We start from the raw sequence: 24,097 nt of genomic DNA on the forward strand, positions 1-24,097 counted from the left end.
CACCAGAGTGGGTTGGGTACAGGAAGGCTCATCCACTCCTATCTGGGTGACATTGTCCCCATCCAGTGAAGGGGAAATAGTTATGGATGGCCAAAACTTGAACATGTCTACTTTAAGTGTTGTATGAGACGGTGTCCCTAGGTGATGTCTCTGTGGAACCTCCCAGTGCAGATATCTCTGGAGACAAGAGCATAGTTCTGTTCTTAACTTTTTAATGTTTATTTATTTTTGAGAGAGAGAGAGAGAGAGTGTGAGCAGGGGAGGGGCAGAGAGAGTGGGAGACACAGAATCCAAAGAAAGCTCCAGGCTCTGAGCTGTCAGCACAGAGCACAATGTGGGGCTCAAACCCATGAACTGTGAGATCATGACGTGAGCTGAAGTTTGATGCTTAACCAACTGAGCCACCCAGGTGTCCTGAGTATAGTTCTGTTCCAATAATCCCTCCATGGAGGAAGGAGTCACTTTGACTCCTCCCCTTGGAGGAGGGCCTGAAAGAAGAAACTTGGGGTGCTTTCCCCTCAATGACAACAGATAAGAGTAGGTATCCAGGGTCTGTCTTGAGAGGGATTTGGGAGCCATGGTCCAGGATACCCAAATTGTCATCCTATCTGGGACCCTAGATGGACCCCATCAGCATCAGCAGCAAATTTTCAAGTAAGCAGGACCATGGGGCAGTCAGAGGGGGACTTAGGCTACTGTGTTTCACTTGGCAGCCTGGTGAGGGTTGAGGAAGTTCCAAGGGGGTAGAAGGGGGACTAGAAGATATAACAAGGAAGGGCCACCTCACATTCTTTGTGGATGAAGTTGGTATAGCTTAATGGGTCAGAGCTTGGACTCTGGAGTCACCTGCCTGCATTTAAACCTCCTTGAATCACAATACCCCTTCCGAAAAGTGGATATCATAATAGTACCCACCTCAGGGCACCTGGGTGACTCAGTTGGTTAAGCGTCTGACTTCAGCTCAGGTCATGATCTCACTGCTCGTGAGTTCAAGCCCTGCATCGGGCTCTGTACAGACAGCTCGGAGCCTGGAGCCTGCTTTGGATTCTGTGTCTCCCTCTCTCTCTCTGTTCCTCCCCTGCTCATGCTCTGTCTCTGTCTCTCTCTCAAATATAAAATAAAACAATAAAAATAACAGTACCCACCTCAAAGGGGTTATTGTGAGGATTTGGAATGGCATAATGTATGCTAAGTGCTTGGCAAAATAAGCATCCAATTAATGGCAGCTAAAATAGTTAATACACAGGAAACTTGGGGAAAGAGGCATAGGGGAGCTGACTGGGCATCTGGAGATGAAGGCAGGGTTCTAATTGGGCTCTGCCTTTGGTGGAATGAGTTCTGCCTTTGGCTCAGGTAGAGATAATAGCTCACAAGCAGGAGCACTGTCAGGCTGAGTCCCATGTGCTTCATCCCCCCACCCCCACACAAGTTGGTGCCAGCCTCTGATTGGCTTGTGTGTTGGGATGACACCATCAACGACACCTAGTACTTTTCTAGACTTGCTATATGCCAAGCCCTGTCCTAAAATCTTTATAATCATTCACTTATTTAATCCTTACAACACCCATTGAGATACGTTAGGTTTTATTATTTCACTTGAAGCTGAGACTATTCGGGTCTAGAGAGATTAATAACTTGTGCAAAGACACACCTATGGTAAGTGGAAGAACTAGGATTTGAATAAAAGCAGTCTACCTTCTGAATCTTTGTTTTTAAAAGCCACTAGAATTTACTGTTTCTACCTGGTTATTCTGTATGGGGCTGGGACAATTGATGAGTGGATATAATTGGGGTCTGGAGAAGGCTGTCAAGGGGACAAGGGACAGCCAACATGGTCCTGGGAGAACCCTGGTTCTTTTCCACTTCAGTCATCTTTGACAAAGTCCTGTCTGGCATAAATTGCCCATTGACTTGTATTTCTTTTCTGTCATTCATTGAGGTTGTTAAAGGCAAGGACTCTGTCTGGTTAACCTTATATGTCTTGTGCCTAGTATAGTGCTGGCCTCATAGTAGGCAGTCAGTTAACAGAAATTTGTTACTGTTGTTTGTTATTGATATAAATTTGGACTCTTATTCACTACACTCTTTGGAATTAGAATTTGACCTTCCACCCTGAAGACTTATGCACATGGTTTTGGAAAGGCTCAACCTATATATAGATGGCTTACACATGAATCTCTCAGCCTTGGGTCTATGAAATAATTTCTGAGCTTATACACTGCAAGGTGGAGACTGGCAGAATCTTTCTTTTACTGTGAGTCAAAAGTACTTTTACTGAGCCATATCCCCCTCCTCCCCAAGACCTGCCTCCACCTTGGAAACTAGCTTAAATTTGCCCCCTACATGTGCCAATGTGGAGACAACTTGTTGTTTCACAGGAATGATAATGGTCACTGCCATTTATGGAGTACTTACTACTTTCCACAGTAGCTTCAGCTGAAGAGTCAACATGGGCAGGGCTTATCCTGGAAGTCTACCCTGTACTAGCTGTTCCAGGATATAGGGAGCCAGATCTCAGGACTATGTATGTATATATGTATGTATATAATCTCTGCACCCCACATGGGCCTTGAACTCACGACCTCAAGATCAAGTATCGCATGCTCTTCTGACTGAGCCAGCAAAGTGGCTCCAGATCTCAGAAACTTTAGTTTCTGATCGAGAGAGGTTTGAGATGGTCAGATCCTGCTGAGGAGCAATAGAGGCCTGTGCCAGGCTCCACGGGGGCTGTGGGAAGGACAGGTCCTGCCAGCAGAAATATGTGGGAGAATCTATGTCTAAAGAAACAGCCTTAATGCTGGACCAGATCTCCCAATTGAGATGCAGAAACTGAAGAAGGTAGGACACTGACTTTGAAGTTATTCATCCATTAAACAGATACGCATTGAGAATTTCTTCTTTGCCTGGTCTAGGCACATAAATCACCAAGATAGACAAAATTACTGGGGTTTACAATCTAGACATGTCTATGAATCCTGCCACCCCACCTCTAGCTGTGTGAACTGGGGTGAACCAGTAGCTTCTCTTAAATCAGATTTTTTGTCTGCAAAATGGTGATGATAGGAGCACCTACATCGGTGGTTTGTTGGAAAATTAACTGGGATAGTGTATGTAAAGGGCTTAGCACAGACCCCGGCACACAATTCTATGCTAAAGAAATGTGGGATAAAGACTTACTCTTTAAATCATTTCTCAGTGGGTCCTGGACCAGTCCAAGGAAAGGGAGCGTGGAGATGCCCTTAGGGCAAATAAGCAGGGCAGCCTCTGGACCTCAACAGTCTCCTTTAGAAAAGAATTTTTTTAGATTCAGAATTTTCCATGAAATCAATAACTTCTCCTTGTAGATGGCTATATATAGATGGCTTATGACCTACATATGAATCTCCTTGTAGTCTCCATATCCAGATAAGGGTCCTCCTGGACTTTCTGGTTGAAATATGGAAGGGGCCATTGTGTGGTATGGAAAACTGAAGAAAAGCTCAAGCCAGCACCCTGGACAGAGAATCTATGCTGTCCATGGTGCTGATAGCTTTCAGGCAGTCTTAGGAAGAGTGACATCGAGGAAGAGTGACATCATGGGATGACTACCCCAGCCTTCAGATTCCCCTCTACGCTAAACAAACAAAACAAACAAACAAACAACAACAACAACAACATGGGGAAAGCCGCCAATTCCCACCCTTTCTAGAAGAAACTTTTAGAAAATAATAATAGTGGGCAACCTTTTCTGAAAGCCAGACTCTTTCACCTAATCCACAATCACCTGTGAGGTAGGAACTTACTATTACAATTCTACAGGTGCAGAAACAGACCATAGGTTAAGCAGTTTCTCCAAGTTCACAAAACTAATGAGTGAGCAGAGGTGAGCTTAATCTCAGGCAGCCTGACTCTAGCGTCTTCCCTTTTGATACCACATGACAGCCCGTCTCAGAGTCAAGCTGAGAGAACGGTATGCTGACAGTTCATCAGCAAGAGCTCCCCATACAGGTTTGTGGGCAGGATGGTACAACGCCTTGCCACAGAAGGCTGTGTATTGGGAGGCGGGAAAACTGTTTTATTGTTTTATTCTTCCTCCAGAGGGGGAGCCAAGGAGAGACGGGGCCCTGTCAGCTCTTTTCAGCTTCCTCTAGACCTTGTCTTGGAGCAAGTGAGAGTCAGTAAGGTGTGGCAGTGAGGGCTTTCCTCACCTGCCAGAGGATTTATGATCTATCCTCTGCCTCTGTGTCTCGGTTAGTGGTTACACAACTATAGGGCTGACGAACTGTAGTTTCTCTTCCCTCTTTCCACTTCTCTCTCCACTGACCACTTGATTTCTAAGCTGGGACCCCATTCTGGTTCAAGGTCATGTTGGTTGGAGCAGTCCCAAGGCCAGCCTGGTTTCCTGTGGTTGGAAATACTCTCATAGAAAAATTCCAGGATCCTCTCCTCCCAGAACCTGAGAATCTGGGCTGGGTTACTTTGATCTGATCTACATCTGGGAGGGCACCTGATGCCTCAAGCAAGGCCCTACCCACCCCACCCCACCCCAGAGCACTTTAGACGTCAGCTATATTCAGATATGGTGTCATCCTTACCTATTTCTGTGCCAGTTTGCCCTTGTTTTCTGCCAGGAGCTCCTGGAATGCTGGGACACTGAAACTACACAAAAGAGGACTGTCCTTTCCCCCATCCTCATGGCTACCTCTGGATATTTGCCTTTGGGTACAAGCGTTGCTCTCCCCACCACTTCCTCTAATAGTTAAAAACAATTTTTAGAAAACCCCAAGGGGCTTAATGATGCATTAACAGACTGTAGAAGAATAGACCCAGTAGGATGTGTGTGTCTATTTCAGTGACTGAGAGATGTTTTATATGTGGTTACTTTTACGTGTGTGAGATGTAACTCTCTATAGGGTTAGATCTGTATGTTTTCTTTATGTGATTATGTGTGTGTGTGTGTGTGTGTGTGTGAGAGAGAGAGAGAGAGAGAGAGAGAGAGAGAGAGAGAGAGAGCGCTCCTTGGGTGAGACTCTATGTCATACCAAGGAATGAGCCTCAATCTCTCTCTCTCTCTGCCTGGAAATAAGCATGTTTATGTGTGTAATCTGTGCTGCATATGTGTTTTTCTGAAAACTTGGAGCAGGTGGCTCATTGGGTGTGATTGTGTGTCCATTCACAAGATGAGGCACATCTATGCATCTCTCCTTGGCATGATTGTGTGTATGTATGTGGACATTCCTATTACTTAAGTGCCTGTCCCTCTGATTCCTGGTATCATGAGGCATAGATATGCCAGTGTCTGTGGGGTGTGATACTGACATTGTGCCAGAAATCAGCTCCCTTAAACCTGACCAAGTTTCTAACTTTTCCCCTGAATGGCAAAGTTGTTTCTTTGAAATGCTTCTAGCACCTGGCTTAATAGACCTTCCTGTGAGCATATTCCCAGTTCCGCACTGCTCCCCAGTGACTGGGGACCTTTTGTCAAGCACATATGAAATTAAGTGAAATAAAAATCATATTAAAAATTATTACCATCTAACAGCTATTAGTCTGCACACTGCTGTCAGCCTGTGATGGATTCCTCACTTACTTCAATGAATGTTCTAACGACAGTGATAAAATCACTCAGAAAAAAATAGAATAAACTGTTAACCCTCTCCCCATCGACACTTGTTTTTCTTTGAGGAAAATACAATAAGGATGTTGGTGGAAGGGGTTGAGCCATATGTGACTTCTTAGACTAAAAAATTGGCTTGTGTGGGGTGCTCGGCTTCCCCCTCTGAGTTTTAGAGAGCATTTTGCTCCAGGCTCTAGACATCAGTCTAGTTTCTGAGCTCTGGGCTGAGGTTTGAGTTCTGATTTACACTCTGAACTGTTCCTGAGTCTGGTCAGGTAGGGCCTAATTCTTATATTTTAGACTTTAAACTAGGTTAATTTATTTTAAAAGATTTATTGAGCATCTACATCTGATAGGAAAGCCCAGGTAAACAATAATATGCTTTAGAACTGAGGCAGTGGTGAGGGTATGGGGAGATGGGCAGCTTAAAAGGATGCTTGAAAGGTAGAAGAGATGGAACTAGTTAATAGGCTTTATTTGCAGGGCAGAGAGTGAGGCATCATGGCTGTCCACCGCAGAAGTGACTAGAGGCTGGAGGACATTATTCATTGAGATAAGAAATATACGATCCTTCTTTAGTGGTAGAGAAGAGTTTAGAGTCAAGTAGACTGAGTTTAGGGAGCCTCTGGGCACCACAGATGACTGTGGAAGAGGCTACTGAACTCCTGTAGCCCCAGAGAGGGTTTGTGCTTGAGACATATCTGGGCATCCTTGGCACTCAGGCTGGGGGAGAAGCCAAGGGAGTTGTTGAGACCATCTAGGGAGTGCATGGAGAAAGGAGAGTCCCAGGGACAGTACCTTGAGGACAACCAGCCATTGAGAAAGCTTCAGGAGACAGAAAAGGAGTGGCGGGGAGGAAGGAGGTATACAGGAAGGTGTGATCTCAGGAAGAGAGAGTGTTTGGGGAACCAAGAAGAGGCTGCTAGAGTGAAACATTGCAAAAAATCAGGTAGGAGATGAAAAGTGTTAGTGGCCCTATGGAGATCACTGGTGATTGGATTCAATCACCAATGTGAGAAGAGGTGTTAGAAGAGGGAAGGAGAACTCAGACACAGATAGATATTCACATGCTGACCCCTCTTCCCAAATAGACAGTCCTTGACACAGCCATTTTCTCTGGGTGGGATGGCTGAGACTGAATTTACCCATACACAGAGGGATGGATCTGTGGGTCTCCCAGAGCCTTACCACCATGATCTGGTCTGCAAGAGTCCAAGGGCAGGAAGTACAGCCTGAGGCCGGGTCAGAGAGCCACTGGATCCCAGGCAGCCTCACCTTCCATCTCTCTTCTCTGTCTGGATCCAAGTGGCCTCTGAGTTGAATATCTCTGTGTGCTTCTGTTTCGTTCTCTCTGCATGTGGTTCTCCATGCCTGTGGACAAACAGGGACTTCTGGATTTCCATGTCACTGGGCAAACCTAGACTGCTTTATGTCCATCTGTCCTGGGAATAAACCCCATGTTCTTGGGTCTGAGGACCTGATTTTCCCAGGCTGGGTCAGGTGTTCATCAGCTATGGCTAGAGCCACTGTAATGATATATTGATGACAAGGATGGCAATAATTATGATGATGTAATGATAAGAGCCAACATCTATTGAGTGCTTACTAACTGTTTCAAGTGCTTTACATGTATAATCCCTCTACTTCACACAGTATTCCTGTGACAGACGTGCTGCAATTATCAGCCTCACTCTACAGGTGAGACACAGACAGTTTAAGTGACATGCTCAAGGTCACACAAGCAGTGTGTGGCTGAGCTGGACTTTGAACCCGGCAGTCCGATCGTAATATCTGTGTGTGTGTGATCACTACATTATACTGTCTCATGAACATGACTCCCAGGCCCAACCCTGGAAGGACAACTTGAGAGTAAGGAGGTGTGTGACCTGGAGAGATACCTCTGGACTTGTCTGCTATGTTCAAGTTCATAGATGATCTGCTGCAAAGACCAAAGTGGCCTGGGCAGATGCCAGGAGTAGGGTCGCCTCAGGCATAGATCAGAGGGGTTGGGTTATGGAAAACTGGGCAGATGCCAGCCTGAGACCCCAGAAGGAGGATAGCATAGCAAACTGGGGTATTGGTGAGGGTTAGCCCTGGAGGCTTCAGGTTGAAGCTCATGGGTACACCCAAGAATGGGGAGGGGAGTGAGATTCATGGAGGAGCCATGGCTTCCCAACACTGCCCTCCGTATGAAGGCCTAGGTATGCCACTGGGTCAGACACTCACTGGCTTAGGCCTGTGCAGGGTGGAGTCTCAGGGCCAGCTGGGAGGCTGGAGCCCACAGCAGATGGTTGACATGGGCAGGCAGCCCAACTTCTGGTCCATGCCATGCCCTACTAACCTCAGCCCTAAGGTTGACCTCTTCTCCTGAGTTACTGAGTTACTTTTCCTGCGTTACCTCAGTCCATGTGTATTCACATGGGTCTCCTCTGTTCTTTGGGTGTCCAAGACCAAAGTGTCCTTGGGGTATCCTTCTTATCCCTGAGGAGTCAAGGCAACATGATGGGCTCCAGTCAGAAAGTCCTAGATTTGAATTCTGGTTCTATCACAATCAGCTAGGGCATTTGAGTCAACATTTTCTGAGACGCTGTCTTCCCAAGTATCAAGTGGGGATGATGATACACACCCATGAGAGGAGGAACTCAGATAACACATGCCAAGTACCTGTCACAGAGTAGTTGCTCACTAGGTGTAGCTGATATTTTGACATTTATCCCTTTGTACAAAGGTTAAGTGGTGCCCCTTCTATTCCCAGAAACACCTCTTGCCAATTTCTCTGCTGTGTGTAGCTGGTAGCTTGGCCCAAGGACTGAAGTCTTCTGGGAGATCCTGAGCAAAGAGGCTGGTGATGGGGGGAGGGAGCTAGTGTCCCATCTAGATGGCACGGTCTCTGGAGAGACAGGCTCACAGCATGTCACAGCCCACACACATGCTGGCCTCGGGCCATTCCCTCATGCATTGTAAAGAACTGTTTCCCGAGCAGCTCTGCACCCAGACAGCCTACTGCTGCATCATCCTTACATTTCAGACATAACAGCACCCCTGCCATTCTCTGGTTGGCAGGGACTTGCATGCCTGGCCCTGGGCAAAGAACAGGGTCTTTCTCTATGGCAGCTTCTGGCCCGTGACCCACAGGGACAGGAAGTCTTCTGCGTTAGTTTCCTGGGGCTGTTTTTTAACAAAGCACCACAAATTGGGTGGCTTAAAACAACAGCAATTTCTACTCCCAGCTCTGGAGTCTGAAATGAAGGGGCCAGCAGGGTCATGCTCCTTTTACAGGCTGTAATGAAGAATCCATCCAGCCTCTTTCAGCTTCTGGTGACTGCTGGCAATCCTTGACTTGGCAACGCTTGGCAACCCTTTGGCTTGACACCCTTGTTGCATCTCTCCCGTCTCTGCCGCTGTCATTAGACAGCATTTGTCTCTCCTCTTCTTGTAAGGACAAAGCTGAAGTTGGATTCAGGGTCTACCCTAATCCAGTATCATTCACTTTAACTTGATCATATCTACAAAAGCTCTATTTCTAAATAATGGCATATTCACAAGCACCGGGTGTTAACACTTCAATATATATCTTTGAGGGACACAATTTGACCCATGGCACCTCCTAAGAGGGTCCCTGAGACCCTGACAATGTCTTGCTGAGGACAAAGGGTAGTAGTCAGGGGGGGCATAAGGTAAGTACAAGGGGGTAACCTTGACACCTTGGGAGAAAGGGTTGCGTCTACATAGGGCCTGAGTGAGGACTGTAGGGGGATGACCACTACCTCAAGAACCATCACGGCAGTGAGACCATCTCAGGAGAAATGGGTCAGAGCTGTGCGCTCAGGGCTGGGCTAACGCTGCTCCTTCTGGCTTGGAAAAGTTGTCACATAGGTGATGGCCTCGCCTAAGACTGTGGCCTAAGTATTTTGGTGGTGTCTCTTGGGATGACTTTGGGGTACAGCTATTCAGAGACTATTCTTAGGGCTAAGGTCTTATGGGCAGCTCTTCACTCATTCATTCATCCAATATTTCCTATAGGCCCACTACATGCCAGGGATTGCAATTGGTAAGGGGGTAACCTCACAAGTAAGACATTAATCAAACAACCACTCCAGGAACCACTGGTAAACACTGATAGTATATATCTATATATCTATATATAATTCAAAGATAGCATATATATTACACATATAAATTCAAGGAGCTATAAAAACATATAATAGGGAGGCCAGATTTTGATTGTGAGGTCAAGAAGTTTAAGCAGAGGTGTAAGGGATTAAGAAAGCCAGACACATGGGGAAGGAAGATTGGGCCAAGTACTCTAGGTTGAAAGAAGCACAGAGTTCATTTGAGGAGAAAGGATTTCCCATTATTGGCAATTTCCAGGTGGGTGAGATGGTGTGAGAGATCTGTCAGGTGATGTTCAGGTGAGCCCTGAGGGTGTGACCAGGGGCCAATAAACAGGGTTGCTCCAAATGATGGGGACACTGGCTGGCTTTGGGAGGGAGGGGACACTGAGCCGGGACTGGTGCCTCAATCCTCCTCAGCCCAATTCCCTACCTTTCACTTCAGCAAATGTTTATTGAACACTTGCTGGAGATCAAATAAAGAGCCAGAGCTCCTGGCTTCCCCAGGAATAGGAAAGGGTACCATGCCCAGCAGAAAGCTGGAGTGCTGGACAGGGAAACAAAGGGGGACTAATCACAGGGAGGCTGACATAGTGGGAATGGGAAGGCATCGGGATGTCCCCTCCCACTGAGACCTCACTGATGATGATAAGGCACTCTGACCCTTTGGGTCCCCAGATTTGCTTCCTACCATGGCCAGGGATATCTCAGAGACTACACGGGGCCCAACTTGTAAAGTCCTCAAAACACAATGGGACAGCAGAGCAAGGATTGCACACTGGGGTTGCGACGTGGGACCAAAGCCCTCTCTGGGGGTCTGGATGGTGTTTGGGTTCCACAAGGGCTGGCTATACTGACTCAGTTCAGGAGCTGAAGACTTGGGCCAGAGGCTAGAATTGAACTGGTGGGGAAATGTAGCGGCAGGTAGAACCTGCTGGGGTGGAAGGAGGAATTGGTGGGGGTGTGCGTGCAGCAAGGAGATTTGGAGAGGAGGTTAACCATTGCACAGAATTCTGGGAGGCCCTGGATTCCACTGGCTTGAAGGGCCTGGGGATTCTCACACTCCTCACAGAGAAGAGCATGGCTTTGCACCACTGAGAAGGCCAACTGATGAAGGGAACCTGGGGGTCAGGATGATTCTGACTCTCCTCGATCACAAATAGTAGAGTGTAGTAGATTCAGCCCCTGAGCACCACCATTTAGAAACTGTGTGAACCGGGACAAGTTCTTGGGCCTTTCTGATGGGTTTTCTCTGTAAAACGGGGATAGTGCCATTTTGTCCCTAGGAGTTGTTGTGCCTAGAATAGAGTCTGAAGCATTTGGTGAATGGTGGGTGAGCGTGTAATGGTGGTTTGAGTACTTCTGAGTGTGTCTGAAGCCCGTAGGCATGTCCTGGGCCTGTATCAGTGGCGTTAAGGGGAGGGAAGAGGTTGGTGTGAATAGTCGAATATGAGGGACCAGGATATCTGTCACCTCCTGGCACCATGGACTCACAGCTGAGCTATGGAGAGGTGGCATCTAGGCAGGAGCTGAAGGACCATTTTCATGGGGGCTGCTGGTGACTTGGGCCATTGGCTGAGCCGGGTGGGCCCAGAGGGACACTTTCTCCTGAATGGGCATGAGCCCTGCATGGCTTCGGCTCACTGAGGGTTGTAGGGGGTACAGGGGTCCTTTGGTGTCAGGGGGGCTTGCAGCCTTGTTGACATCAGCAGCAGTCCCTTGGCAGGGACACAGATTTCAGCAGGGTAGAGTAGGAGAGTGTGGAGGGTGATCTCAGGTGTGCTGCCCCAGAGCCACCAGTGTGTCTGTGTGGAGCTATAGGGGTTGTGACAGGGAAACATGGGTCATGCCTGTGAAAGTGACCCACTGGATTCACCCGATGATGCCTGGGGCACAAGAGTGAGGCACCCAGTGTGAGAAATGCAAGGAAGCCCTCACTGTCACGTGCAAAAGCATGGTCAGCACCTGAGGGAGAATGGAGGCTTCCTTACATTTTGCCCCCAAGGTGCCTCACCCTCCTCACTCTGGTCTCAACACTGAGACTTTTCATTTTACACTTGTCACTTGGGGACACCAAGTCTCAGAATGAACTCAGGCACAGACTCCACCAAACTGATTCCTCCCAGCCAAGGGAGGAAGGGACCACTACTCTCTTCTTTGCAGGTATAAGAACTTGTAGTCCATTTCCAGAAGATCAAGCATGAATGGGAATTCACTGGCTGGAACGAAGAACAAATCTGGGGAAAGACTGGCTCTGGGCCCAGCTCTATCTAGGGGCTCTGTAATGCAGCCGCTGGACGACTTGAGCCTTGTAGCGCAGTGCTTATGTGCTAAGGACTCTGAAGCCAGACTGCCAGGCTTCAAATCCTGGCTCCGTGCCCTGTGGATTGGTGATAGAGGGTGCAGTTCTTAAGCCCACGTGCCTCAGTTCATTCGCATGCAAAATGGGCACAGTGATAGGAACTACCTGCACGGAGCTGTGAGGAGTCCCAGTGATGGTGCCTGTCACGCCTGGCTCTCCCCTCGCCCCCTGCAGATTGGGCTCAGGAGTGCCCACCACTCCTAGGTCCCACCGGTGGGGAGTACAGAGTCCCAAGACAGGCCTTGTTCTCATTGGCTGCAAGCCCAGGGGGTGGAGCTTATGGGGGATGACGTGGTATGCACGCCCAGGGCAGTGCTGAGATTGTAAACACCCTTATGATTTTTGACACGTCCAAATACTCCCCATTTGATTATTTTCTTAGTGCATATTACAAAGTGACCTTTCACTTTTATAACAATTTAAGAGGCAAATTTACCTCACTGTGGGAGGCACTATGGTTATGAACGATTCAAAGTCGCCCCAGGCACTTACTAGCTGTGCAACTTGGGGACAGTACTAACCATCTTGTGCCTCAGTTTCCTTATCTCTTCATCAGGGATAATAATGATCCTACCCCATAAGGCCTTCTGATGATTCGATGAGTGAAAATATACAAAGCTCAAAACAACGCCAGAATATTACCCTTATTGTGATTAAGGGGAAATCCAGCATCACTTGCTATGAATGGAGGCAACCATAAAAATAACTATAATGAAATGCAATAGGGTTATTAAGTTCCAGCCGGTTCCTGCAGCCTGCAGAGGGCTCCAACCCTGGGACCTGCGATCTCTATTTATAAGGGCGATTTGTGGGTTTGGAGAAGCGTTCCACAAGCCAGTACCAGACACAGACTTTCTTCTTGACCTGGGCAGAAGCTCTGAAGACAGTCGAAAGGGAAACAGCTTCCCTACTAAGAATGCAGGTGGCTTTACTGCCCGCCGGTAGCCCACATTCTGCAACATGGCGGCAGTGAGGGGCTGGGTAGGGAGGACAGACAGATGCTCCAACCTGGGTTAAGCTCCAGGGTTTTGCTATTTGCCAGCTGTGTGGCCTGGGCAGGTCTCTCCACCTCTTGTGAACCTTGAGTTGCTCAGCTGAAAGCGAAGCAAAGCAGGTACCCCTCCTAGGGCTGCTTGAGGAGTAGTTAAGATGAAGGGATCAAGGCTTACCTGACCATATTCCCAGGCTCTTGTGTTGCGTTCAGTGAATCAGGGAAGACTTCCAGCCCACATCTGGTGGGTTGGGCTGTTTCTTCACAACCAGCTCTGGGTTCACATATGATTTTGCTGTTTTCAGACTGAGAAAGTCCGGGGGGTGGGGGAGGAGGTGACAGGATGCCCCTGATGATGGTGATGGGAGCTTTCGTGGCCTTTGCTTACTGCCATCATCAGGGGCCATGCGGGCACCCGTGGAAGCTGCCTCACAAGTAGCTGAGATGGCAGAGGTGGCTTGGGCACGACCACGCTCACTGAGCAGAGCAGTGAGTTGTGACCGGGTGGAACAAAGGGGCTGCCCAGGCCTCCCAGCACGCTGTCCTTGCCAATTTTCTAGCCACCCTGCACATGGCTCTTAACCTTAATGCCTCAGAGTTTCTGTCTGTAAAGTGAGGGGCAAGCACTGTCACCTTTAGACCTCAGATGGTTCTAGAAGAGGCAGCTCAGGACATGAGAAGGGAACTTGGGTTCAAGGGCTAGCTCTGCTGGGATTTGTGTATGACCTTGGCCAAGTCCTATGCCACTCTGGGTCTCAGTTTACACATTGGTTCCCAGGGGTTGGTCTGGCCGATCCCCATAATCTCAGCCTTTGGGGGCTGGGATTTTGCGGGCTGCAGAGAAAGAGCTCACCTGAAATGGCAGAGCAAGACTGAGCAGGGGAAGGATTCCTGCCTGCAAGGTGCCTCCAAGCAGCCTCTCTAGCATGTTCTCTGCTGGGCAGAGAAGAGGGAATAAGAATCCAAACAGCTGGGCTTTGGTTTCAATCACATCTGGTGTGAATGCTGGCTCCGTGACCACCTTCCCCCACCCCCCCCCCCCCACCCCCGCCGCCATGACCCTGGACAAGTGTCTCCTCCATCCTGAGTTCCAGTCCTCTAATCTGTAACCTGGGGGAGACAGCAGTGTGTGTGACAATGACACCATGGGGATAAAGAACTGGGCAGAGTGTCTGACTCCCAGAGGGCTTAGTAAATGATGGATGGTAATAATAATAATAATGGTTATTATTGTGTATTGTTGGTGGTCTTATTGTTGTGCAGACGCAGAACCGAGGAAGTGGCAAGATAATACAAAGGTGGGGAGGCCAGGGCAGGCCAGGGCTCTGGGAGTGGAAGGGTTAAGTCTCCATGGAAACAGGCATGCATTATTTACGCAGCCTAATGAATAAAACATTTATGTGGTAGGCTAATAAATTCCCTCACACAAAGCAAAGTAAGCTATGATTTAAATATCGGCCTCCACTGGCTGGCTGAGTTATGGAGCCTGCTCAGGGGGACCCTCTTGGTTTTACACCTCCATCCGCTGGAGGGAGGGGGCGGGGGAGACCCTCCCTAGGAAGTGGCTTTTTGGACCCTCCTAACCGGGACCACCCCGCTGCCCCTTGCTGTGGCTCTGTCTCTCCCAGGCCACAGCTGTTGTGCTCCAGGGAACTTTCCCTGAAGCCATGGAGGATGGATTTGGGTGACAGGGGTGTCCCTGCCCTGGGACTGGCCTTTGTGAGGCAGAGATGGCCAGAGGTGGAAGCAATTTGCTAGGAGCTCCTGGGGACAGCAGTTTGTCTTGGGGAGATGCGGTCACACCTCAGGTTTGAGGGGCCTGGAGATGTGTGTTGGGTAATGTTAGCGCATGCTAGGAGGTTTGGGCCTCGCCAGATCCACCCTGGGGCAGTCTTGCGGGGAGCGCTGAGACAAACTGTGGAGAGGTGAGATGGGACCAAGGTGGGAGGACCTGAACTACTAGCTGTGGGGGCAGAGAGGGGAGGAGGGTGAATCTAGTGTTTGGGGAAATGTCACTCTTGTCCCTTCTACAGTTTATCTCACTGCTTCCATCACATCCTTCACTTAGTTTTCTGATTCTGCCTATCTCTTGCTGTCTCCTCTCTCTCTCTTTCTCTCTGTTTCCCTTCTTTCTCTCTCTCTGTCTCTCTTTCTCAGACTCTTTTTTTCCCTTTATTTCCATCCCCTTCTGTATATCTCTTTTTTTGTCTGTCTCTCTTTGTATGTCTGTTTCTCTGTCTCTATCTCTGCCTCTGCATCTTTGTGGTCAGGTTTTCTCTCTGTCTCTGGATCTTTGAATCTGTGTCTTCTGGGGGAATCTCATATGTCAGGAAGAGGGGTCCTGTGCACCTGGACCAGGGTGTGAGGTCCCCACTGGGTATCTGAGGGAAAATGTGGTTATGAAGGAGGAGGGGGCTTCCTCAGGGTCTGGGGTTGAGTATTTGTCTGAGGGACATTGGGGGTTTCAGTGACCTTGGGAAAGTGGGCTCAGGTACCACCCACACCAACATTATGGGGTACCATGGTATCCCTTTAGCTGGTAGGCCTTCTCATTTCTGTCCTCAGGAGAGTGGAAGCCACAAAGTGGAGACCTTCACTGGGAAAGCTTGAAAAGGGGCATACATATTTTGAATAAGTTCCTCATACTGGATTAGGTTATCCTGTCTACTATCTGGGGAACTGTCCTTGGCCATTGGTTCTGAAATGAAATGCAATGGCAGTGAAACCACATGTTTCGTATAGCCGCCCCTTCTCGAACCACTGAGCTTCTGCTTCCTGCTACACCCAGGGCTCAGGTCTATAGCCCCTTGGGGGGGTACCTCCCAGGGCCCCAGCACCCCAGCTGGTTGTGTTGCTTTCCCATAGTTCTGACCATCTAGCACCATAGTTCTGACCATCTAGCACCGTATAACTGATCACCTCAAAATGTAGTGGTGTAAACAACCATTTAATTATGTTCATGGTTCAGGAACTTAGGAGGACACTAATGGGATATGGCCCTCCTCTGGTCCATATGTCTGAGGCATCAACTGGGGTGGCTTGATCAGCTGGAGGTGGCTGGAATGACCCTACTAGAGCCACATGTCTGAGGTCTCGGCTTGTCTCTGCATGGCAACTACAAGGGCTGAAATGTCCACGGTAGTTGCTTTACTCATGTCGAGCCCCTAAGCTGGTTTGGTGGGGACAGTGAGTTGGGCAGGCATTGCTTTCTGTCTGTCCTGGGCTTCTTCAGAACATGGCAGTCTAAGGTTATATAGTTCAACCTCTTACATGGTGCTGGCTTCCCAAGAGTGAGCATTCCATCTGAAATCGCTAGGCTTCTTAAATACTAGTCCTGGACCTGGCCAAGCATCACCTGTGCCAGGTTCTATGGGTCAAAGCTGTCACAGGCCAACCCAGATTCAAAGTGGGTGGGGATCAACTCCACCTTTTGGTGGGAGAATGGCATGCATGTTCAGGGAGGGAAGGACTTGGTGACAGCATTCTGGAGACAAGAGACACATCACCTAGCATCATGGTGGAAGGGAGAGCCTCTCTTCTTCTCCACAGTCTGGGTTAAGACATGAGCTTATATGCGAGATGCTGAGGGTTCAAATCCCAATTCTGACCCTCCCTAGCTCTTTTTGGGGATTTCAAAAACAAGAATGTGGCTTCCACTAATGGAGAACCCACCATGTTGGAGGCAGCTTGCCATTCTCCCTGTCCCCCACCAGAGACCCTGGACCAGTGCCTTCCTCCTGAGAATTCTGTGCTCATCCTGGAGGCTGTGGATAGGTAGGCAACAGAGGAGACATGTGGTGGACATCTCTCCTGTGTAGGAGAATTGAGGAGACTAAAACCCCAAAAGAACTGGCTCTTGCACTTGTGGGGCACCCCTTAGGGGGCTTACTGTCAAAGCAGGGAAGCCTAGTAATCAGGACTTTGCCCCTTGGGGCCAGTCTACCTGGATTCTGTTCCTGATTCTACTGCTTCCCAGCTTTGTGGCCTTGGACCAGTTATTTCACCATTCTGTACCTCATTTCCTTTTCTGTAAAATAGGGGTGTTAATAGTACCTCCCTCATGGGGCTGCTGTGAGGATTAAATTAGTGAATATTTGTAAAGTGTCCCCAGAGTGGCTGGCACACAGGAAGCACACTGCACGTGTTTTTTGCTATTCAATTTGGCAACTGTGTGTGTGTGTGTGTGTGTGTGTGTGTGTGATCCTGCAATGGCAGGTGGGAACTTAGTGCCAATCTAACTGGGAATTCATGTTGAATGGTTCACGTCCATCCTCAGACTAGTGGCACTGAGATGTGTGGGACATCTCTTAACTACCCCCCCCAATCCTGCCATGGAGTTCCTTTTATCTCTCTTTCATAGATGAGAAAAGTAAGGTTCTGTGGGCTGAAATGACTTTCCTGAGGGTCCTGGATTGGGACTGGTCTCCCTGGCACTGTTATGTCCATTATACTACACTGCCCAAGTCCTTGGCCAGTGGGCATGGTTTGGAAGAGAGGCAAGATGGCAATGAAGATGGGGCATTTTGTGTGAATTACTAACTTGCTCCAAGTCTGGGGGAGTCCACACAGCCACAGGAGGTTTTGGGCATGTTGGACCTTCACAGGGGCTGGTTTTTTTTTTAAATCAGTTTTCACCCCAAAGATAGTGAGAAAAGAGAGAAGAGCCAACCTGCTGGCCATTCCTTCTCTACCCCATATCCCAAGCCTTACCCATGCTCTCAGAAGGGAGTCTTCATCAGAGAAGCCCAGGGAAAGAGGTCTCTGGGTGATAGATAAAGCAGTGCTTCAAGCAAGACTTTCAAAGACTCTCACACTGAGGCTGGGGCCCCCAAGCACTCAGAGGCCAGCAGCAGAAATTTGATATCACAAATGTGATTCAAGATCATTCCTGGAAAACCTTATCAAAACAGAAGCTAACAGGGTTCCTGTTCTTCAGCAGGAGGGATGCCCATGACCAAGAGCCACGACCATTATAAGCTTATTTATGGATTAAGTATACCTGGCTTCAAATGCTGACCAGCTTACTACTTGCTCAGTGAACAGTTTTGGACAGGATATACATTGACCAGGGAATGTTCCAAAAAGCCAGTGGGTCCACAGAATGGGAAGTTCAGGTCACCTCATGGCAGCTACAGGATTGCAGACTCAGTAGGCAATAAGCACACGGTAGGGACAAAACACACAGTGTGTGTGATGAAAATCATTACTATTTGGGGTATCTGGGGTATCTGTGGGACAGCCAGATTTTCACCCACCTGTTCAGCTATGAAAGGCAACTAGGCAAGTATAGTTACCTGACCAGCCACAAGAGTTTTCAAAAGTAGAAGCCTCTTACTACAAAAAGTGGTCATAGTGGGACGGAGACACTTCTGTATAGTCACTCTGAAACCACTTTCCAGGTCCAGGTTGAGCCCTGCTGCCTTCCATGAAGTGATGGTGCCAATAAAAGTCACCTCTTCTGACTTTTTCCCATGGGCCCTCAAACCATTTTTGAAACCATTTGAAATATAAAAGTAATCAACCCACCTTTCATTTATTGATTTAACAATTGTTTTCATACTAATAGGTGCTAGAGATGTGATAGAGAATAAGATAGACACAATCTTGTATTCTGGTTTCTGCAAACCCAGGTTTTCACCCTGGCTCTTTCTCCTACCAACTGTGTGACCTTAGCAAGTAACTTAGCCTACCCAAGCCTCATTCTCCTCATCTGAAAAAAAGGATAATAATACTTGCCTCTTAAGGTTAAGCCTATAGGAGTTGGAAGAGGACAGAACTAGAAGCTAAATGGTTTTGAATATTCCTTTTTTAGTAGACTTTATTTTGAAAACATGTAAATATTTGTATTTGTATAAAACAGCAATCTCTAAAACTTGAAAGTGAAATGAGACAATTGAACCTAAATGTGTGTCCAGTTGGTGGCATAATCACAGAAAGAGAAATTATATCTATTCCTTTAAAATACAGGAATTTAACTGTACATATTTTGTATTAAAACCAATTTTAGTAATCACATTGTTGGTGAAGTGCTCTTCCTATCATTCTGAGACTATTGGTGGCATATAATAAAATAGAGCAAATGGGCAATTACACTGGTGTCATTGGGTACTAGCAGCTTTTGAATGAGAGAAGGGGGATACAGATATAAGATTTGTGAAGTTAAACAAGAACCCTGTGGTCCTGAATTTGATTTGGAAGTACTATAAATTCATCATGTATCTTATCTAGAAAATTTAAAAATGACATATTACCTATCTTTGCCCACTGAAAAGCACTAAAAATGGTGAATAACTTAGTAGCCGTGAGCACCCCTAGTACTCAGATTATGGTCTCTAAATACCATTTTCCCTTAAAAGAACCCAGAGGTTCTTGGAGAAATTTTCAATTCCAGGTCTAGGGAAGGAAATGTACAAGATAAACCTGGACTACCTTATCTTTTCAGAAAGCAAAGGAATATCAAGGACTCCTCAGATTGTATCAAAAGGACCCAGAAGCAAACCTGAAAGACTCTCATGGCCTGTAAAGGGGCAGTTTGAACATAAATAAGGATAATAGCTGCAATGGATTGAAACACATCAAATATGTTTAAATCTGAGTTCATAATGACCCTAAAATGCATGCACACACACACACACACACACACACACACACACACCAGAACAACTGATAGGTCACCTTTGGAAGATATTAGCATTATTTTGAAAACTGGTAAATGAAGGGGAAAAGTTGAGTATTCAATATACCATTAAATATGCCGATAACATATTAGATAATCAATTAATTGGATGAAGAGAAATTTGTCTTTATAGAAGTTATCCAGCTAATAAGTGAAGAAGGAATGATAAATTGGAACATCACTATTTTTCAAACTTTAATGAAATAATGGATCTTCAATGAGCTTCAATAACTGCAAACATCTTCAAAAGAAAATAAAAGATAACTAGACATTACATATCTTTTAATAGAAATATGTAACACTACTTACGAAGTAGTGCTGCCAAAAAAATATAATAAAACCCAATTAAGCCGCTAGATCAACTACCAACTTCTAGGAAATATAGAGGATGGAGGAACATACTCAATGATACTATGAGGATGCAATCAGCAAAATTCAGACTAATGGGATATTCTACAGGTCAAATGATCTGGTTTCTGCCACAAAACATTGCAAAGGAAATGGAACAATGGAACAGTAGCCATAGATTGAAAGAAACCAAAGAGACATTCATCAGTTGTAATATATGACTTTTGGGTTTTAATTCAAATGGACTGTAAGAAAAATGTATAAGGCAATTTGGTAAATGCAAACATTGATTTTTTTTTTTATCATCATAAATAATCATTATTGTTTTTAAGTGTGATAATAGTATTTGGTCATCAAAACAATCTTGTATAGAGACAATTGAAATATCAAATGAATTGATTCAAGCTTATTTAGGGTCAGGAATGGGAGTTGTAGATGAAATAAGATTGTCCATGAGTTGAGATTTATTGAAGTGATGAGTAGATGGGTTGATTATATTGTTTTTTCTACTTCAGTAAATTTTCATACAGTATCATTATTTATGATAAGAGAAATTTGGAATTGTCTATAATAAACTTGAGTTAAAGTTAAAAAAAATTAAGAAACAGAACAAATCTGTAACTCCTGGTTTCCTGTCTCTCAACCTGTCAGGCAGCATTCTGGATGCCTACGCCATCCCCATCTGCCTTCCAAGTGTTTTGTGAAAGGGCTTTATACATTTCCAAGGATCTTTATTTGTTCTTTCCTTTACTGACCACCCATCTGCTCCAGGTCCTTTGCCAGGTGGACATGGCCCTGCTGAGATAGTTTCTAATAACTTTTCTAGACTTTCAAGCAGTCCTTACTAAATCAGGAGTGAGGGGTTCCTATGAAAATGGCTAACATTTATTGAGTACTTACTCTATACTAGGCACTTTGCTGTGCACTGGCTATGCATCTGGTGTACAGATCGGGAAACAGAGACTCAGAAAGGTCAGCAATTTACATAGGTACTACAGGAAATTAAAAAGAGGAGCTCAGATTTGAACCCAGTTCTATTTATACCAACAGTCATACTCATAACCCCTAGATCATTCTGCCCCACGCATGGAGTAGGGAGTTTGGTTTCCCATTGTTGTGTGTGTGTGTGTGTGTGTGTGTGTGTGTGTGTGTTGAGAGAGAGACAGAGAGACAGAGAGAGAGACAGAGAGACAGAGAGAAGGAGAAAGAGAGACTGTGCGCTGAGTGGGGACGTCTCAGCAAAAGGCAGAAGGTGGCAGGTGGTGAATGTGGTCAACCATGGAGTCACAGGGCCACTGCCCAGGCACCAGGATGGGGAAATCAGGAATCAGGAAATGCAGCTGACTTGGGGTCCAGAGGGGGCAACTGGTAAGAACCAGGAATCTTCAAGGGTTCTGTGGCTCCAGAAACCATAGCCATTTGGAGAAGAGTGGATGAATATGGCCAGGAACCAGGAAGCCCAGGGAGAGGGGCATCCAGGGGCATGTATATGTAGTGAGAGGAGGGAGGGCCGTCCTCTGTGAAGTATGGAACTCTGCCCAAGGGCTAGGAGCCACAGGCCTAGTGTGAGGTCTTCATCACTTAACCTCTCAGGTCTTAAAGCTTAGAACATGATTTGGACAGATTGCTTCTGGTTTTACTAGGTCCCCTCTTGCATCTTAGTTTCTTCAATCCCAGTCCTCTAATTCTAGAAGTGGACAATTCTGGGCTCAGGAGGCAATTATATTGAGGGATGGAATGAGTTTAAAGGAAATGATTATGTTTAACCACATCTTAACTGGAGAAAACAAAGAACAGGTTAAATATTCATTAAGAATGATTTTCCCTTGAGGGCAAGGAACATAATGATATGCCAATGGTCATGTCCTGGGGTCTACTTCTCAGGCCAAAAACCAGTTTCCAGGCACCCTCAACTTTCTTCCCATGGACCTTAATACTTACCTTGCTTTCTACTTTTTAAACCTATTTTACTCCTTCTCCCATGAATCTCTCTTCCAGAACTGGGTCATCTCATCTCCAATGGTCCCTTTCTTAGCTGCTCCAAAAAAAAATCTCTACACTTTTTTGATTCTAAAGATTTTATTGCTGATCTTTGTGGAGACCTGAAACTTCCAGGACCCTCTAGATCTTCTGTTTGTGGCTCCTGTTTCCTTCTCTGAGGTGGTCCCCAGACTCTTACTTGCCTCTGGTATCCCTGAGGGAGGAGCTAAGCAAACCACTCCACCCCCACATCTCCATCCCAACCCTTGCTCAGCATGCTAATGGCTCTGTTCCTCCAGGAACTCTTCTCCACTCAACATGTCAGTAAATTCTTCAGCACAGTGCTCATAGGGTCAGGAGGGGTGAAGCAGGGCCAAGGTGGCCCCAACTCCAGCTGCTATGCCCATGACCCAGACACATACTGCGAGAGCACGTCTGCAGATATGGTCATCAACAGTTCCTCCCATCCCTGCAGGCACACTTCTTCCTCCCTTCAAAAGGTGGACTCTGTTTCTCTGTTCCTTGAAGCTGGGCTGCCTGACCTGATTTGACCAGTAGAATATGGCAGAAGGGATGTTTTGAGATCAATGAGCTCAGGACTGAAGAGGCCTTGTAGCATCCACATAAGCTCTGAGAAGAGCCAGCTGCCATGTAAATAAGAGCAGGTCACCCTGCTGGAGGATGAGCCACCACATGGAGTTAAAACTGAGGCCTCAGTCAATACTGTGAGTAAAGAGGCCCCCACCTGTCCCAGCCTGCTTCTAGACGTTTGAGTCATCCCTGCTGGGGCACTAGCTGTGTGATTGAAACTATCTTGGATGTTTTTGTTTCGGTCAAGCCACCCTAGCCAGCACCAGGTGGGGCAGGGCTGAGCTGTCCCTGTTGAACTCCACTCTAATTCCTGACCCACAGAATCGTGGGAAATGAAATGGTTAGTGTTTTAAGCCACTAAGTCTTAGGGTGGTTTGGTATGCAGCAGTAGATAATCAAAAGACATATTTTCTCTGCCATCTGTCTAGACTTCTTGAGGGTTAGGATGTCCAAAGCAGTTGAGGTCAGAGGTCAGCTGACCAGCACCTGCAGTCCTGGGGAGGCAGACAAATAAATTTATTTTATTTATTTTGAGAGACAGAGCATGAGCAGGGGAGGGACAGAGTGTGGGGGGGGGGGGGAGGAGAAAAATGGAGAGAGAGAGAGAATCCCAAGCAGGCTCTGCGCTGTCAGCACAGAGCTTGATGTGGGACTCGATCTCAAGGACTGAGAGATAATGACCTGAATGGAAATCAGGAGTTGGATGCTTAACTGACTGAGCCACGCTGACATCCCTAGAACTTTCTTATAATGACGGAAGTAGTAGCCATTAGCAACATGGGGCTATTAAGTACTTGAAACGTGGCAAGTCTATAGTGAGGTGTTCTGTAAGTGTAAAACTGCACACATTTATATGAATAAAAGAATGTTAAATGCTTCATCAATATTTCTAATATTGATTATATATTGAAACAGTATTTTGTATATTGTGTTAAATAAAAAACATTATTAAAATAATCTCACCTAGTTTTATTTTTTAAAAATTATGAGGGTCACATTATATTTTATTGGACAGTGCTGATACAGAGCCTTGAGAAGATTAGATGTGTGTAAAGTGCTTAGCACAGCACCTGGCACGTGAAAAACAGTAAATGGTAGCTATTACTTTTGCAAATATTGTCTTGAGTAGGTGGAGGCCAGAGCTCAGATATTAGCAGGTTGATGTCTGAGTTCCTGCTAGATGGGCCCCACTTTATAGGGCAGAGGAAGGGAACTCACCTTCATTTATGATCCAACTAATGTGCGGGTGACTGGGAGGGGCTTTAATCAGACTGGGCCATTTAATCCTCACAATGGTCCATGAAGGAGGTTTCCCCATGGGACACATGGGGAAATGGAAGCTCAGAAAGGTGACATAACTTACTCAGCTGGTTTCGTGACAGAGCAGGAGTGGTTAACTGTGGGGAAAGGGGTTCTGCCACAGTAGATCTGTTTGCCCTGG

This window comes from Prionailurus bengalensis, chromosome D4 (genome assembly GCF_016509475.1).
Source record: "Prionailurus bengalensis isolate Pbe53 chromosome D4, Fcat_Pben_1.1_paternal_pri, whole genome shotgun sequence".
Classification (NCBI taxonomy): domain Eukaryota; kingdom Metazoa; phylum Chordata; class Mammalia; order Carnivora; family Felidae; genus Prionailurus; species Prionailurus bengalensis.